A 16,878-nucleotide genomic window follows, 5' to 3' on the forward strand; every position below is an offset into this window, starting at 1 on the left:
GTAACAAATTCCATTCAGAGAGGTTAATATTTTGATATTTTTAGTGAAAAATGTCGAAGTGATTTCAAATACATCAAGGATTGATTCCACAAATACTGCAACTCATTTTTTTATAAATATTTTTATAGGTCTTAAAGGGCCAAGTCTTTTTAATTTTGAGGATTACTTTTTACAAAGATATGGTCTACTTACATACAGTTTTTTTTCACAGAAGACTACACAATCTTTTCTGCCTCCTTCTTACTGAATTTACTTTAAATGCAAAAAATACAGGGGGTCTTCAATTTGGTCTGTTGGATCAACAGCGGGAGACCAATACTATGATGGAAACATTTTAAAAATGACAAATGGCTCCAGCCACTACAAGACAGAAAATAAATAGTCACCCCCGGTGAACAAAATTATTGGAAGTGTGGTCCTCCATGATTAGTAGAGATCATCTCCCATTGTGCTATAAATCTTTCAAACCAGATTGTTACCACTTATTCCTGTTCAAAACCTACTATCACTGTCACATTATATGACTCTTAAAGAGGGTGCATACAGTAAAGAATATCAAATAGCAACCTGCAAATACTGACTGAAAATCAGAGAATAGAAATTATTAATTGTTACGCAAGAGCAATACAATGGGTTTGAAAATGAGCCAAGGATAATCATCTAGTTTCTTTAAAAAGGCAAGATAAACATAAAAAACAAACAAAAACAACTACACACAAAGTAAAACCTGAAAAAGAAATTGTCTTTGGTGCACACATACTATATAGGTGCACAGATACTATATAGGTAAATGGAGGAGAAAAATAAAACAAACAAAAAACAACTACAGCACCATCAACAAACAAAACAAAACAAAAAACACCCCATACACTATTGCCTCTGGAGTTATTGCAGCTTCCCTGAAAATCCTCACGGAAAAATAAGTTTCAACAAGACTTCAACCTACTAATTCTATTCTAGATCATGTCCACAAAGGAATCAGTTTTTTCTAAACATGAAATCAAGGGAGTGCTCATGTAGACTCAAACACTACTGTCCACAACGCTGTCTGGAAAATAAAACTACTTAATCAGCAAAGACAGAAGGAGAATATTGAAAACAAAACACAGTTCATATTATTTGGGCTAAAAACACCACTGGCGAAATAAAGTTTCTTTGATAGAAGAAAGATTCCTTCTTTAGCTTTCCTCTTAGCTTGATTATTTATACAAGCATCTGACATCTTCAGATTTTGACAAGAAATTTCACAAGAAATAGCCATTGTTGAAATGCCAAAAAACATACAGGTTAGAGTAACTGTAACATTTTAGAGTAACTGTATACACAACTGTTTGATATCCCAGAAATCCTAAACTTTCCCTCCACATAAGCACCTTCTACTAAACAGAGAACATGTCTAAGTGTTCCTTAAAAACCTAACCAGTTCTTCAGCAAGGCTGTTATTCTATTTGCATCTATGGAGTGTATTTCTTAATTTATAAAGTGATAATGTCACAAGCTCAAATTTTGCTTGGAAAGAAATCTTGGAGACCAAACAATCACTACCATAATCATACCATGCCCTTCTTATTACTAGACCTTTGTAGTTTTAATGGTGAACAAAAGCCTTTCTTACAATGTTTTTAAATTGCTCACTTATTCAGAGAAATAAATAAATGTACTGGAAAATAATAGAAAACTATCAAACCATCAGAGACCATTAGTTTCACATTATATGCAGGACTCTCCCTAAAGCTCTCAAGTCCTGTAATATATTAAATTCTGAACTAAGATTTGACAACAAAGTTTTGCTATTACATCAAACAATTTCAGAGCAAGCAAATAGTTTAATTGACCAATAAAAGTAATGCTACTTTTAAGATTCTCCCTTCCAAAACAACTAATTGGACTACTGGAGAGAAAATTCCCTTCAGACTCCCCACCACTGCCACGTGCATAATTTTTACCATTATTCCGCCTCCTATTATATTAATTCTAACATTATATTCAACATTTTCACCTGAACAGCAAAGCTGAGGTACAAATTGCAAGATCTTCCAGCATTTTTTTCTATAAAAGCTTACAAAGATAGGAATCCAGATGCCTGATTGCTTAGAGTACTCCTCACAACCAGGTTCTAACGTAGAAATTCTCTCAACCACTCTTGGAAATCTGAATTAAAATGTAGCTTTGTTAGCTGAGATACGATTGATCTGTGATCTATCCCAAACAGCTTGATAATTTCTATATTCTCGCAGTCAATTCTCTTTGGTTATGCTGCTTCTTTGTCCAGTTCCTGGAAAATATAACAAAATGGCATGTACTGTAAATAGAATCAGGTTTTTGTGCACACTCTAGATATCCATCAAATTCTTTTCAACCAGACTGTTAGAAGCCACAACCGATGATTAATTAGATTATCAAACACAAAGACTCAGAACTCAGCAACAAACTGGCTGCTGTCTTCCTGACAGGATAAAATCACAGACATTTAATTATGTTACAAATAGGAAAAAGAAAAGTGCTCTTTCTGTCCTGAATGCCTTTCCAGAATTTTGTGTTGGGTTTCAGCAGAATAAGTATTTGAAAATCTTAAGGTATTTGTTATCTTGTAATGAAGAGACTTTCTTACTCTATTCAGACAGTGCGAAAACTGAACAGTTAACACCTGTAAACTGAAAGCCCATTTTCTTTTATATGTCTCTAATTCACTAGTCTGGATTGCATTTATGTGAAAGAAGGTTTTACAAGACGAAACTATTTGTTAGAGAAAACTACATTGCATTCCTGACTTTCAAGGGAAATTGGCCATGTATGAAGAAAATACTGACATTAATCGCAGGTTGAATCACATCCAAATCACATATGTGTTTATTGTTAAAAAGAACACGTAGAAGTTTACAAACAGGGCATAAGATATTCTGCTTTTTCTTCCCATCTTCTTTAACATGTTTTATATAATCAGTTTCCTTACTATTAGGGTCATTTAAACAGCAAAGCTTGCTTATAAGTTCTACATTATAAACAAGGTTCACAGCAGAAGTTGATACTGAACATGAAAGATGTGAAGGAAATGTACTGGAAAATACAACATGCTTCAATGACACAATCAGGAACTGAATTTTAATTTTTGTCAAGTAACACCTTTATACACTTTTCATCAGGACCCTCTTTGAGTCACTTCTTAAAAACAGCACCGTTACATATATATATATATATACAGTAAATTACACAGAAAGATATATCACATTTTTATAAACTTTTTAATGCATTTTCATTTTCCAGTTGTTTTATTGTCCTCCAATTATAATTTATTCTGCAAAAGAACTGAGACAGAAACACTACTGCCCATAACTGCTTATTTGCACTTCCTCAAATCCCTATCAGGTCTTAGCTCTATTCAGTGTTACCACTTTACTGTTCATCTGTGGGTGCCCTTACCTTTATCTGTTCAAGAAATCAACTTTGAAAGGTGAAAAAAAAAACACATCAGCAACTGAGCCTTGTCAACAGTAACCACTGACTTGACGTCTCCCATCAATACAACTGGTTATAACACATTGTCCTCCATTTGTCTTCAATCCCTATTTCAAACTTACTATTTGCTTTGTCCATTTAGACTGAAGGCAATGGTAACTGCTTAGACATCATTTAAAAACCAGTTTTAATATGCCTGGCAAAACTATCTTCTAAAATGTCATTGTTTAACATGAGTAGAGTGTTATATAATATAATGAAAATAAGGTATATTTTTTGCTAATACATCCTTGGATTGTACTTTTTCACTATGGAAAGAACATTCAGATACAAACTATTCTTGTAGCATGAACCTTTATCCCAAGGAAAGCAGAGGACATGCTGAGACACTCATGAAGATTATGCCTTGACCTGCTGTGATTTTGGTCACATAACTATACAGGTCAGGGATCAGGACAGACTGAGTGACTGCTTCCTACCACCTTGCACACTCAAATCTTCTTAAATGAGATGGAGTTATGACACAGACAAAGGCAAACTCACATGTGCATAAAGAACTTGAATAGGTCACAATTTATTTATAGCCTACAGACAGTTCCCAAAAGGACTCTTAAATGTAGCAAGCCTCAATTATTTTTATGTTCTCAAAACAATTATAACTTAGTATTATCCATTTATGTATTTATAAAATATTCTCTAATTGCCAATTTAAATTCTTGGGTCAAAGTGAAGACATACACACAGTCACCTTAAGCAAGTTCATTTAAATCTACAGTGTGGATGGTGCTGAATACAATATCTCAAATAACTGAAGACTGTATTTTTTTTTTCCTATTTTAATATTTTAATTTTATTTTTAATTAAGTTCTATAAATCAAAATATTTTCTATTGTTGCTTTAAAGAGTATCTATGCCCAGCCAGTTTATACACAGACACAAAAACTATTGATTAAAAAAATCCCACTCTTTATTTTCTGTTAGTGTCCATGCTTAAAATTAAAATATCATTTCTGGAAGCTCTGCTCACTAAAACAGGCAGACGCTGCATGGAAAAATGCCATTAACGATTAACGCATAATGAAGAATCAACCTGCTGGGGCACCTGGGATAAATTTAGTTTTTTCAAAGCATTATTATTCCACTTGAGTGAGATAATAGATTATAATTTTAGAGAAAGTGACATATGGAACATTTATAAGACTTTGCAAAAACCATTTGAAACTCTTTACTTCAAACATCTGTCTTGGTAGGGAGGGGGAAGGACTTCCACAGTGAGACTTTGGTGGGCCAAGTTTCTTAAAAGATTGAAAGACTTTTATCTCAAAGCAACCTCAGCTGTAAAGTCAAAATTCAGTTTCCAGCACATGCCTGGAAAAACTGTTAAAGCTATTCTTTCTTCAACTGCAGCCCAGTCTCACATTGCTGGTTTAATCACCTGTTTCAGAATCTGTACCCAAATCTCTCTCCCAGCCTTGTAAAGCGAAAGAGGCACAACTGCAGTTCTTGTGAAAACCCTGCAAAAGTGGCAGCCACCAGCTGAAGTCAGACACAGAAATGTTATGTATCACAAAGGAATTGTCATCTCTGTCTCGGAGAGGCTCGTATCAGGAGCAACTTAGATTTGACTCATTGACAACATGTGAGGATTTTTTAATATTGGAAGACATAAATTCTTCAAATGCAATATCTTCATATCCACAATGTCCCTGTAAAGAGTCGCTTGTCTCCTACCTGCTCTGCCTCAGCCACTCTCTCCTCCAAGGAATGAACCTCTTCTATTAATATTAGTACCTACACCACATACGACCTCTGGGCAGATAATTACACATGTTGCAACAGACTGAGAATCCCATTCTGCTACTGGACATTTTCCAGCACCTTAAACTTGAATGTGTTACTTTTTGAAAGGGTATGCTAGTCTACTTTCTCCTTTGATCAAGGGGGTATGATGATTTCTGTTCTCTACTCTTATGATCACCACACAAGTATGTTTAAAAAAACCAATGAAGTAAGGTGACCCAAGGTCTCTGTTTTCACCTGTGCTGATTCCCGACACGAACTCCTGTACACTTTGTGTCTTCTCTTCAGGATTGGCCTCAAAGTAATGTGCAATGGTGACATTATCCTACTTTTGAAGTACACAAGTATTCTACTTTCAAAGTAACACAATTTCTGAAGTATTTATTTTTCAAAAGACCTTTCTCCTTCTGTTGCAAAAATTTCCACCTGTAGTTGTCACGCATTGCCTTATGCTGACAGGTCATATATATTTATATTATTACCTTTAATGATGTGCAGTGATCAGCATAGACTTGTGTTCAGAGAGTGAGTCAGATGGTCTCCTGCAGGGGAACCTTTGTAGTATGGAGGGGCCCTGAGGCCAAACAGTCAGTATTCAGTGTGGTACCTTTGCTTTAGCTCCAGTCTGAACGACTGCTCATCTTGATTTATGCTTCCATCAAAGATGACTCCTCCTGTTTTGCTTCCTGCCTGGTCAATTCTGAATCCCAGTTCTTGCTCCTGCCTCCAGGTACAGCAGCCCAATTTCTTTTCATGCTATCCTTAAATGAATAGATAGAACAGCTCAAGAAATGTCAGTAGAAAAGACAAGCCTATTAAACAATATTTAAACTGCATGATTACAACAGCCTTATTGCAAAATGGAGGGTGTTTTAATATAATCCAGCTTTTAGATGCTGTAGTTACAATGGCTCAAATGTATTTCCATCATTCTTTTTCTACCACATTTGTAGGTAGTTATAGGAAGGTCTTAAATTCCATTAGGGCACAATACTTATTTCTAGAGCAGGGAGTCTTCCAGCTTTACAGGTTTTTAATTATTTCTTAATGAATTAGTTGTAAGACATCAAAACAAGAATACAGTCCCATCCCACCAAGGCAAATAAAATACCGAATCAAAAAAGAACTAATTATTTCACAAACCAAACTGTTTCTACAGAGTTTCTGGAAATTCACCCACATTCAATAATTTCCAGAGTTTTAGAAAAGTTTGTAAAACATAAAAGACTCTGCCTCCCCTAAAGAAGGATGGACCCACATGGACTCCCCTCTTACCAAACAGAAGTTGGCAGCTTTTAAATAAAGTTTGCAGAGTTTGTTTGGAAAGAAAGAGAAAGATGTGTCCAATATAAATTGTTTTACAGAATATAGACTATAGAATATGACTCTGTTTCTACCAACATATTGGTCAAGAGTAGTATGGAAATTTTTAAGAGAATTCTTGATGGTTCTGACTCACCATGTGTTAGCTCAGGTCCCATGGTGGCTTTGGCAGATGTAAACTACCATGCAAAGGCAGCTGAACTGAACTCTCCAATTCATGGGCTCTGTGGGCAAAATGAGTCCACATCAGTAACGGGCCTGTCACAGCTCTGAACCACGGGCATGACGGGGCTGTTGCACCAAGGGAACAAAGTGAAGCCCCAAACTGCATTTAGAGTTTCCATAGAGGTCTCAGTACCTAGTGCTTCTACTTGATGATCTCATCCTTTTGCAAGGTAACAGTTGTGAGGGTATGGCTAAGGCTGTATCAAAGACCAAGAATGCCCTAAATCTATGGGAAAGAGAAATTACTGTTCCAAACACCAATTACAATTATTTTGAAAAATACTAGAAAAAACTAATTAATTTCTAAGGACACAGAACTTCATACATCAACTTTTGTAAATACTTTCCTCATCCTTCCTTCTGCTTCAGAAATAAGTTCTAACCATGTCTTTGTTTGCTACGAGGTAAGGAAATTGTGGCCACACAGATATCTGCATAATGGTTCCAGGTACAACTAGTTTGACCTATTGCAATCTATTCAGAGATTTTCCATTTTCAAATTTCTTACTTGTTACTTTTAATGGGAGATGGAGCTATTCCAAATTTGGCTGTAGTACAAAAAAGCTTTCAGACATACTTGGAAAAGGACCTGAAAGGAAACTGTAAACCACACTTTTAATTCTTTAATTGTTAACCTATATTTTTAGACTTCAGTATTTATTTGTAAGAAGTACAGCAGTCTATATAATAATTTGTAAAAACAACAACAAAACACACCCCACAGAGCATGGTAAAGCTTTGAAGGAAAAAAAAAAAACAAACCACAAACCTTTACTAATGAAATAACAACCGTGAGACTGAAAAGTACAAACAGGCAATGAAAGCTCCATGAGTTCACTGCATGAACAAGTGAAATCCTAGCACAGATACTTATGTTCCTGGCTCTTACCTTTCTGGCTCTGTATCCTTATTCACCTTAAGGTGCAAATGCACATCTGCTGGGTATTTAGTTATATTACTAGGACACTAAAAGACAGAAAAACAAGTTAAAAATTCTACATACCCGATAGACTTACAGGCTTTAAAGTGACAGAAGCAGTGATTAAAAAAAAAAAAAAAAAAAATCTGGAAAATACTCTTACTAAGATATAACTAAAAATGTACTTCTTATATCTAATGAAAAGGTCAATATGGAAGAAAAATACAATAGCAACATTTCAATTTAAGTCTAGATATACTTAATTGAAATCCTTAAAAGTATTTGAACATGTGTATTTTTAATTAAAGAGAATAAATGATCCAACATACCTAATTTTTTTTAGTTCTCATGTAAAAAATGTCAAGAATTACTTGGAGATATGCAGGCAGGCCAGTAAAGCCCTAGTTTAAGGTATGGCTCTTTCCATTTCCCTGAAGCAAAAATGTTGTTCAGTGATCCACTTAGACATTTGGTAATCAGGGTTTTTGGAGTAAATAAGTAACATCATTTAAGCTAAAAGTAACTTTCTGTATCAAAGAAAAAGAAAAATGGAATCCCCGTCTACCAGACATGTATTTGCTTATCAAACTGTGAGACCAGTGTTTTGGGAATATTATTATATTTCCAAAACTCTAACTTAATATTATGAGCAGCAGAGGGATCGTTACATACATTTGCTAGGGCAGAAATTGACACATTGGCAAGATTACGCCAGATTTGTGAGAATGCCGCTGAGGATCACCAGAGCTGGTTACTTCCCATACATAGGTAGGTTTTATATCTAATACTGACTTAAGATAAATCTGTACAGAAATGAAGCTGATGCTACAAGACCAGGGAGTGGTACAGTCTACAGCTCCTTCAGCTAATCACCTCCAATAAAACAGGCCAGTTCAAGCTGCTTGCTTTTTTTTTTTTTTCTCTTTTTTCTGATGAGGATGGGTACGGATTACTTCGCTTTACTTCTTAATAATGCACAGCTTTTTGACTCCTCTTCATATATCAGAGCATGTAGAACATCAGGTTAAAAAACACGTAGGGTCTGTTGAGAGAATGTTAACAAAGGCAGCAAGACTGGCTTTATGAAGAACATTTTTCAAAGCACATTCCATCACGAACTGACATGTTCTCTGTGTTGAAGAGCTCTTGTTGCGAAGTCTGTATTCATGATCACCTTGTCATGTTGCCCTACTCCTGAGAACAAGGTGAAATTTGGAAAACAAACAAACCAACAAACCAAAGCAAACCAAGCAGAAAAAACCACACACACACACAAAAAAACCCCAGGCCTGGCAATAGCTACAGTGTTCAAAAAACTTAGTCTGAGGAACTAACTACCCAAGAAAAGTGTCTGTCTCCAGGAATATCCACAAGGCAGTCAGAAATCAGAACTACAGTCAAGCACCGCTGAAATCCATACTAAGAGTAAAAGTGGACAAAGAAAACTAGTTGCATCTTTCATTGGTTAGAAAGATGCAAAATTGGCCCAGCAAAATTTAACTCATTTGTCAATTTGACAGAATTCACTTAATAGAAAAATCACACCACACAAAAGAGTCAGGGTTATTCTTTTTCAGAACAGTGAAATTAAGATAGAAGACACTTCAAATACGTTATGGAGTGCAATATCTACATTTTTCCACTTTGAAACAATATCTTCCTTTGAATTTTACCTGTAGCTTTTATTTTTTTATGTAAAATAATCAACCTCTAAGTATTTGGTTTTTTTGGTTTTTTTTGGTTTTTTTTGTAAGCGAAAAATGTGCTTTGTTTTGTTTTGTTTTTTACAATCAACCGGAAAATCAGTAGGTTACATTTCTCCAACATAGCTGGTTTTGTTTCACAAAAGAGCACATATACAGCAGGGAGAATGGACTCAAGTTGTCACAAAAATTTAAGGAAAAATGTCACTTTACACATTAAAAAAAAAAAAAAATGATGACTGTTCTGTACCTCCTGGCTGAGAAACTCTCTACAAGTTCCAAGATGCCCAGAGCCTCGAGGTGGAACTGTTCTGTTTCTCAGAGATCTTCCAGTTAGGTTGCCCATTTCCTAAGTCCAGTTTACTCTCTGTCTCCTTGCCCATTATACAATGTGCTCCAGGAAAATTATTCAAGCTGAATCGGGTTGTCTGTTTTCAGGAAAGAACCAGTTTCTCCTCTGAACACACCTTCCTTGACTCAAAACCCAGCAGCTTGGACAAGATAAATGAGACCTTCGCAAACTTTTTAAAAACTACATAAATATATAGATAATTGTAAGGAATCAGCTCTACTGCCTTTTACATAGCACATAAGCTCTCCAGATGCTGGGTATTTGAAAATGAACATATGTTTATAGACATTTTTCCACATGCAAATACCTTGTACATTTTGCATGAATGCTTGAGACTTGATTTGTCCTTTAATACGTCCTATAGTAACAAAATTCAATAAAGTAACAATCCAAGCACATTTTTCATTCCAGGAAATCTCTGCTGCGGATGCTGTTTCTTTCCTTTCCTGCTTATTCTATTGATTGCCCCTTCCACAGTAACTAGAAGCCACATATCTCTTGATATGATGCTTTTTTCTCATTTTTAATAGGATAATTTCCTTTCTCAAATAGTTTTTTTAAAGTTCTACAACATCTAAGAAGGCTAAGAACAAACTGTAAAGATTAAACAGCTTGTAGATTTTCTGTCTATTAGGCAGAGGGAGTTTGCTAAATGAGCTTGGCATTCTCCCTTCATTTTTCTCCCTATAATCTCTCTTACTCACACGTAATTCACATATGAAAATGCCTAACAAAAGAAAAAATTGTTAAATCATTGTTCTGCTTTAGATTCTCAATCCCTTGAGTGGTTTCCAGCCCACAAGCACTTCTTTATTCCTTTCATTCCAATTACTGTTTAACCATCAAATGAAATAACCAGCAAAGGAAATAAGTTATGCAATATATGGCATTCCCCTGGAAATATTAAATAGCTTTTACAATAGGTTATTTGACAATGCTGAGAAACAGATAGAAGCAATTAGCATCAAATTGTTACTTTTCTCCAAAGGAAAATATTTGTTTAATTCCACCATTCAAATGAAAAGAAAAATTTAATTACAACAGTGTTTTATAACTGCCTGTCTGGATTAACAAAAAGCACAGATGCATCTCTCTGGAGTCCTATTCAATATTAATGTGGCACGTAGGTAAGTTGGTTGAAGAACATGGCACATGATGCTAACCCTTACCTTCCTCACATTCCATAAAAATACTATCACACAAGCTTTTAAGCTCTACAAACCATAAACACATTTAGTTTTAAATAAACACATAACTATCTGAAGATAAGGAAATTAAAATATTAATTTTCCCATCTTTTATATTTAGGTTGCAAATTTAGGATATGCTCGGTTTGCAACAGGCCACATTGCGGTTTTCCGCACTCTATTTCCAATTGTGAATTAAGATTGTATCAAATAAGATATTCACTAAGGCAAGGCCAGTAAATCAGGACTATTACCAAAAGTCCCTGAAAAACATGGTAGCAAGAACAGTAGAATCTTATCTTGGTCTGCAATGAACAAGACAGCTCCATCAAATTCTGCTTCTCTCACAAACAGCAATCTCTGATCACAGAGGGAGCGTTGGCATTTGCCTAACATTGAACAAAAACTGACAAATTGGCAAAGAATTATGAACATGCACATTAACTGGCACCTTATTTCTTCACCCGTGAGCAGGCCAAGTTACATTCAACACAATCTCAGAAGTGCTGAGGGGAATTTGAGGTCTACTGATAATTTTGCTCATCTGTGATGAGTCAACTATATTCTATTAGTCATATTAGCTAAATAGGTTTTTGCAATCATTCAAACATGACCCGATACTTAGAGGAGACCATACTTTTGCTTTAGATTCAGTGCAAATCTCAGAGACAACTCTGGGGGTGGACCTTGCCACATGAAGAGCAGTGTTATTGACAATGGTCAGTACAGGAACTATAGTATCTTTTAAAATGTCTTTTACTATTAGGAACACTGACGCTATAGGTGTGGCAGTAGCTAGTCCTCCCCTTTTTACTTTTAATTTCAGTCTTGCTGTCATTTGTTTGTATTTACAGAAAATCGTTGATTAATTCAGAGTGAATGTTCATTGTGCGGCTGCATTTTCTTACAGAGTGAATAAGAAAATAGAGACAGGTGAGAAAACTACAAAGGGAGAAAAATCAAACAGAAATAGGTTATGAATCTTAAAATTCCTGTGTACTGAGAGAACAAAGAATGAACATTGATTTAATTTAAGGATTTCTATAGACAATTTAGAACCATCAAATACACAAAGGTCTCTTTCAGTGAGAGTACTGGAGTATTCATCCCAGGGCATGATAAATTCAACTCTTACTGTATTTGAAAATTTGATTGAAGCCGGCAGCTTATCGCCATTAGATAATGTAATACAGGAAAAAAACAGGAACACATTAAAAGAGCTGGTTCAGTTACAACTGCAGCTGCTTCCTGTAAACTCCATCTTTTGAATAATAAAATTACTGGGCAATTAAAAGCAATTGCCACTTCTGTTTTCCTACTGATAAACATTATAAAAACCCTCAGAACCACTGCTTTTTCCTGTTTATAACAAAGCTTATGATCATCCAGCAAACTGTTTTGTGTAGGTCACACTGGATTTGCAATGTAAGCTTAAAACCAGAGCTGCAATAGAACTGGCTGTTTTTTGATTACTTCTAAAGACCAAATAATCCATACCGCTGAAGCATGCTATTACAAATACACTACCTTATTGAGCAAGTTTGCAATACACTGCATGGCATATGTTTTTAGTGAAATCTGTTGTCAAATCACGGTGCCAAATTCAGTAGATATTGGAATACGTTTAAGCCACAGCTAAGCTGAATGGTACGCTTCTCGGCAAAATTTTCCATTTCCAATAGAACAGGTATTGTTTTACAATCTTAAAGTCTACTACTGAACTTACCTTGCCTGTACATACTGTACCATGCAACGCTGCAGCCCAGTTAGTATAGTATTGCCATTGCTAGTTACAGGTCACAGGCTTTGTGCTGACTTTGTAAGGTCTCTGGTATCAGACTTGTCAACCTTTGTTTAACTTCTCTTGGCCAGTCTGAAATTCTCTTTTAGCTTACTCAGTTGTACAGGAATTTTTCCCTTGCGACCAGTTGGCTTTGTACGAGCAACTGGAGTGGGGCTGGAGGCCCTGGGGGGCCATGGGCCAGCCTGATTAACACCAGCCATCAAAGAGATGCACATTGTGTACATACATGTGTACATATAATATCCATATTCCTATTAACAGACTTTCAACCTTATCAACCAGAGAAGGAAACAAGATGAGTCCTGTTTGGGTGTGCATGAGTGCTGGATGTTTCTGTCTATGTTCTGCTGCTCAGAGAACTCTATATGCACCTACCGCAAACAAACATCCAGCCTTGCTAATGGCTGGACTTGGAAGCAGAGAGTTGTGCCCACCTCATCTCCATTGGGCTACCATATCCAGTGACCTTGAAAAGCATCTAAAGAATAAATGTCAGTGTTTTTTTTGTTTGTTTGTTTTTTTTTTTTTAATACATATATATCTACTTGTTCACTAACACTTTCTGCACTTAAGCAGATATATTTTGCAGGAAGTTCTGAAGTTCTGCCTTCTACACATAAATTATTTGCTGCTATGCTGGTTCAAAATGTTTGTGCTGAAATGGAATAGGGCAGTATTTCCACAGGCCAGCTAGTAATTGTGCCACTTACCTGACAGAACACATGCAAGGTAACAGTGATCAGCTATCATCAGTTCAGTAACAAGACCACTTCATCAGCCACAGGCTCCGTCAGACCATACGTGATAAATTTTGTCACCTACAGTGGGATGAAAGGTAATGTAAAATTTATTAGCACTAGATAAAAATAGAAAATCTTTGGATAAAGGTTTCAGCATGTATGGCATAGAAAAGAGTTGCTTTCCCCTTCCATTCCACACTATAACACATATTTAAAATTTTCAACAGCATTTTCACCTCCTTAGTCTAAAGACTGTAATTTTTCAAACATAAAAAGTGATACAAAATACAGAGTAGTTGCAGTGCAGATCAATAGGGTTCTACTTCTGATCACAGTACATTTTGTTTACCGACCAACTGACTGATTGAGATAAATAGGGAGCAAAAACAACCTGAAAAGTTTGAGGTGAGAGTTAACTGATCACAATAAATAAAAATAAACAGCACTATTTAGGGAAACTGCTAATAGATTAACATTGGCAGCTGTTTATATGAGGAGACCCACTGTGAAAATTTCAAAGATCTTTACCCTCCGCTCTGGCTAATACACAACATCAAACTTGGTTGTTCAATATACACAAATATAAATGAAATGAAAATTTGGACCTTAAAACAAAAGAAGATGTAGGATTTTCTCTAACAGCTTTAACAGTTAGAAATCTGTAGAACACCATGTATACTAAAAGAAAAAGGATATATAAGAAAAGCTGCATCTAATTGATGTTATGAGGCAGATCCTTGTTCTATACCTCAGCAGATCTTATCAGGAACTAATGTCGTGAGTGAGAAGAGCACAACACCCATCACATGTTACTGGCAGCTGTTTCTTTACCATAGCATCATAGTAAAAAGCGAGTCTGAAAAATCTGTGTTTTCACCAATCTCCAAGGTTACTTCTGCTTCATGTTTCTAACATACTTATGCAGCGAACTGTACATTTCTGGGTCAGTGCAGGACTAAGGTATATATGTGTATTTTTTTAAATACAAAAGATACTCTGCATCACCAGTCCCAGACTTTAAGCTTCAGATCAGATGGTCACAGAGAGACTAATCTGACTAACATTAGGAAATAAGAAAAATAATAACGTTGGAGTGTGAGGTGCATACTGTAGGATGACCGCGACCACAGAAGTGACTGATTTCTGTACACTGCAAAGAAATGTGCTTTCTATATTGCCCATTTCAAATCAGCAGCTCTCGTCTTCATTTACAGCTAATCTGCCAAAACAGACCACAAAGAAGTGCTGTAAAAGTGAAAACCACTGAATGTTACAGTCATTTTTACAAGCAACATTTAATTTACTACGTTAACATGTTAAGCTGAACAATGGAAGGAAACCCAATCAGATACTCATTGTATTTAAGGAGCTTCAAAAAGATCAATTATCTTTATATGGATAAGAAACTACTATTGATTTCAACAGTGTTATTCAAATTCCATTTAAGCGATGAAATGCACTGCTTTTTTCACCAGAAAGAGTAATGCATTATACTGATGCAACCCAATACTTAACACTATTCAAGGGCACACAGCAAGCAGAGACTAGTGGCTTCTCTATGACAGGGAAAACTGTCCAACATTGATCTTTCTAACTGAATGGAGCTGAAAAGATTTCTTTTTCAGTGCTCCTACAAAGAGACTGGGCAGAAATAGTGCATCTCTAAAAGATGCAAGGTAAAACCTACTTACAGCATGTCAGCTATTCTGTATATGGGCCAAACTGTATCCGGCTGTACAGATGTGTTTTCAAAGACAAAGGAAAGTCACTTTCATAGATTCCTAAGCAATGCTGACTATCTTCTAAAGGAAATTCACTGGTGTCCAAAATACGTCAAAGAAGAAAAAAACCCTTGCTGGACTCCTAATCAAGCCAAACAAGTCTTTACATAACACCAAAATTATTTTCTTCCATATTGTAGTGAATTGAAACAGGTGATTTTATGTAAAACCTGGCTTTAAAACCATTCCAAACCTCTCCACATTTGATAAGAACTTAAAGCAAGAGAAAAGAAGCTATTCACGTTTTAAAAGAACAGAGCTAAGCCTAGAAAGAAAATCTGACACAAATACAGGACTGTTTGCAGCATTTCTTTAGTGTCTGCTGACAGCTTGCTTGATTACAGCCCTTTTCTTCAGTCAGAACACAGCTACACTCCCAAATGGTTGTGTGACTCTAATCAATCCACCTTGTGTTTACCAATAGAAAAAAATGGGTACAAAATTGGGCCGTAGATTTTTATCAATGTCTACTATATAGAGGGGAAAAAAAATAAAAGTATTGAAACTGATGATAACTAACTCTGTGTAGACCACAGCATCAGAGATAAGACCACAGAGAGAATCTGAGATTACTAAGATTACCTTGTAAACTTTGATAAACAATTACCACAAGAGAAAAAAATTATCCATTTTGAATAGAATACTGATGTCTGGGGGAAGAGCAACTAGAATGAATAATTTAAAACAGGGTATTTAAAACTTGTTATATTAAATTTAGACACGAGGGTATTTTCAAGTCTGGGCCCTTTCAAAGTGTAGGCAAAAGCTCATCTCCCCCAAAAGCTCTGTTCAGATGGCCAACTGACACCTAAATCCATAATTTCTGAAGGAAAAATATAGGTAAAACGTTCCATGACACAGTGCTTTAGGGTACAGAGATACAGTGAACGATGACAGGATTACATTCTATATCAGGATTGTCTACACATTGCATCTGCCTTTTCAGGTTTACCTCTTTCACCTTTCCTCACAGTTAAGATGACTTGCCAGAATTTTTTGTGTATGCGGTGAAAATGCTCTATTGAATTTTAAATTACAATTAGTATGCCTATACATTTTCTCTATCTACATCCAAAGTCCCTTATCTTTGGAATGTAACTGTTTTTACAAATTTTATAAAATTTTCAACATGAAGGCTATGTTGACCTGCAGTTTGACAACATTAAATACTCTCCTGCATAAGAATACTCGTAACAGAGAGGCAGCATTGTACCTCGCTCATCACCACAGTTTCTTGGCAGACATTCACCTTCAGCTGGAGAACTCTTATACAGATGCCAGGTGCTTTTCCCAAGCTCTCCATGCCATCAGAATCCTTTGTCTTGGATTCTTCCTCATTTGCTGTCTAATAAGCCTACACTGTGGAGATTGTAATTGTCCTGATATATGTTACATTTTGATGAAGTGCCCGTAGATAACCCTGTTGTCAATAACAAACACAGCAACAACTATATGTATGCAGTTAGTTTTATGTGAAAAATGAAAAATCAATACAATATGCCCTTACCGTAGGCACCTGCAGATAACATCCAATAGAATTGATTAAGTCTTACACAACAGATAATAAAGCCAATTAAAAAACAAATGG

The sequence above is a fragment of the Nesoenas mayeri genome, assembly GCF_963082525.1.
Source record: "Nesoenas mayeri genome assembly, chromosome: 13".
Classification (NCBI taxonomy): Eukaryota; Metazoa; Chordata; class Aves; order Columbiformes; family Columbidae; genus Nesoenas; species Nesoenas mayeri.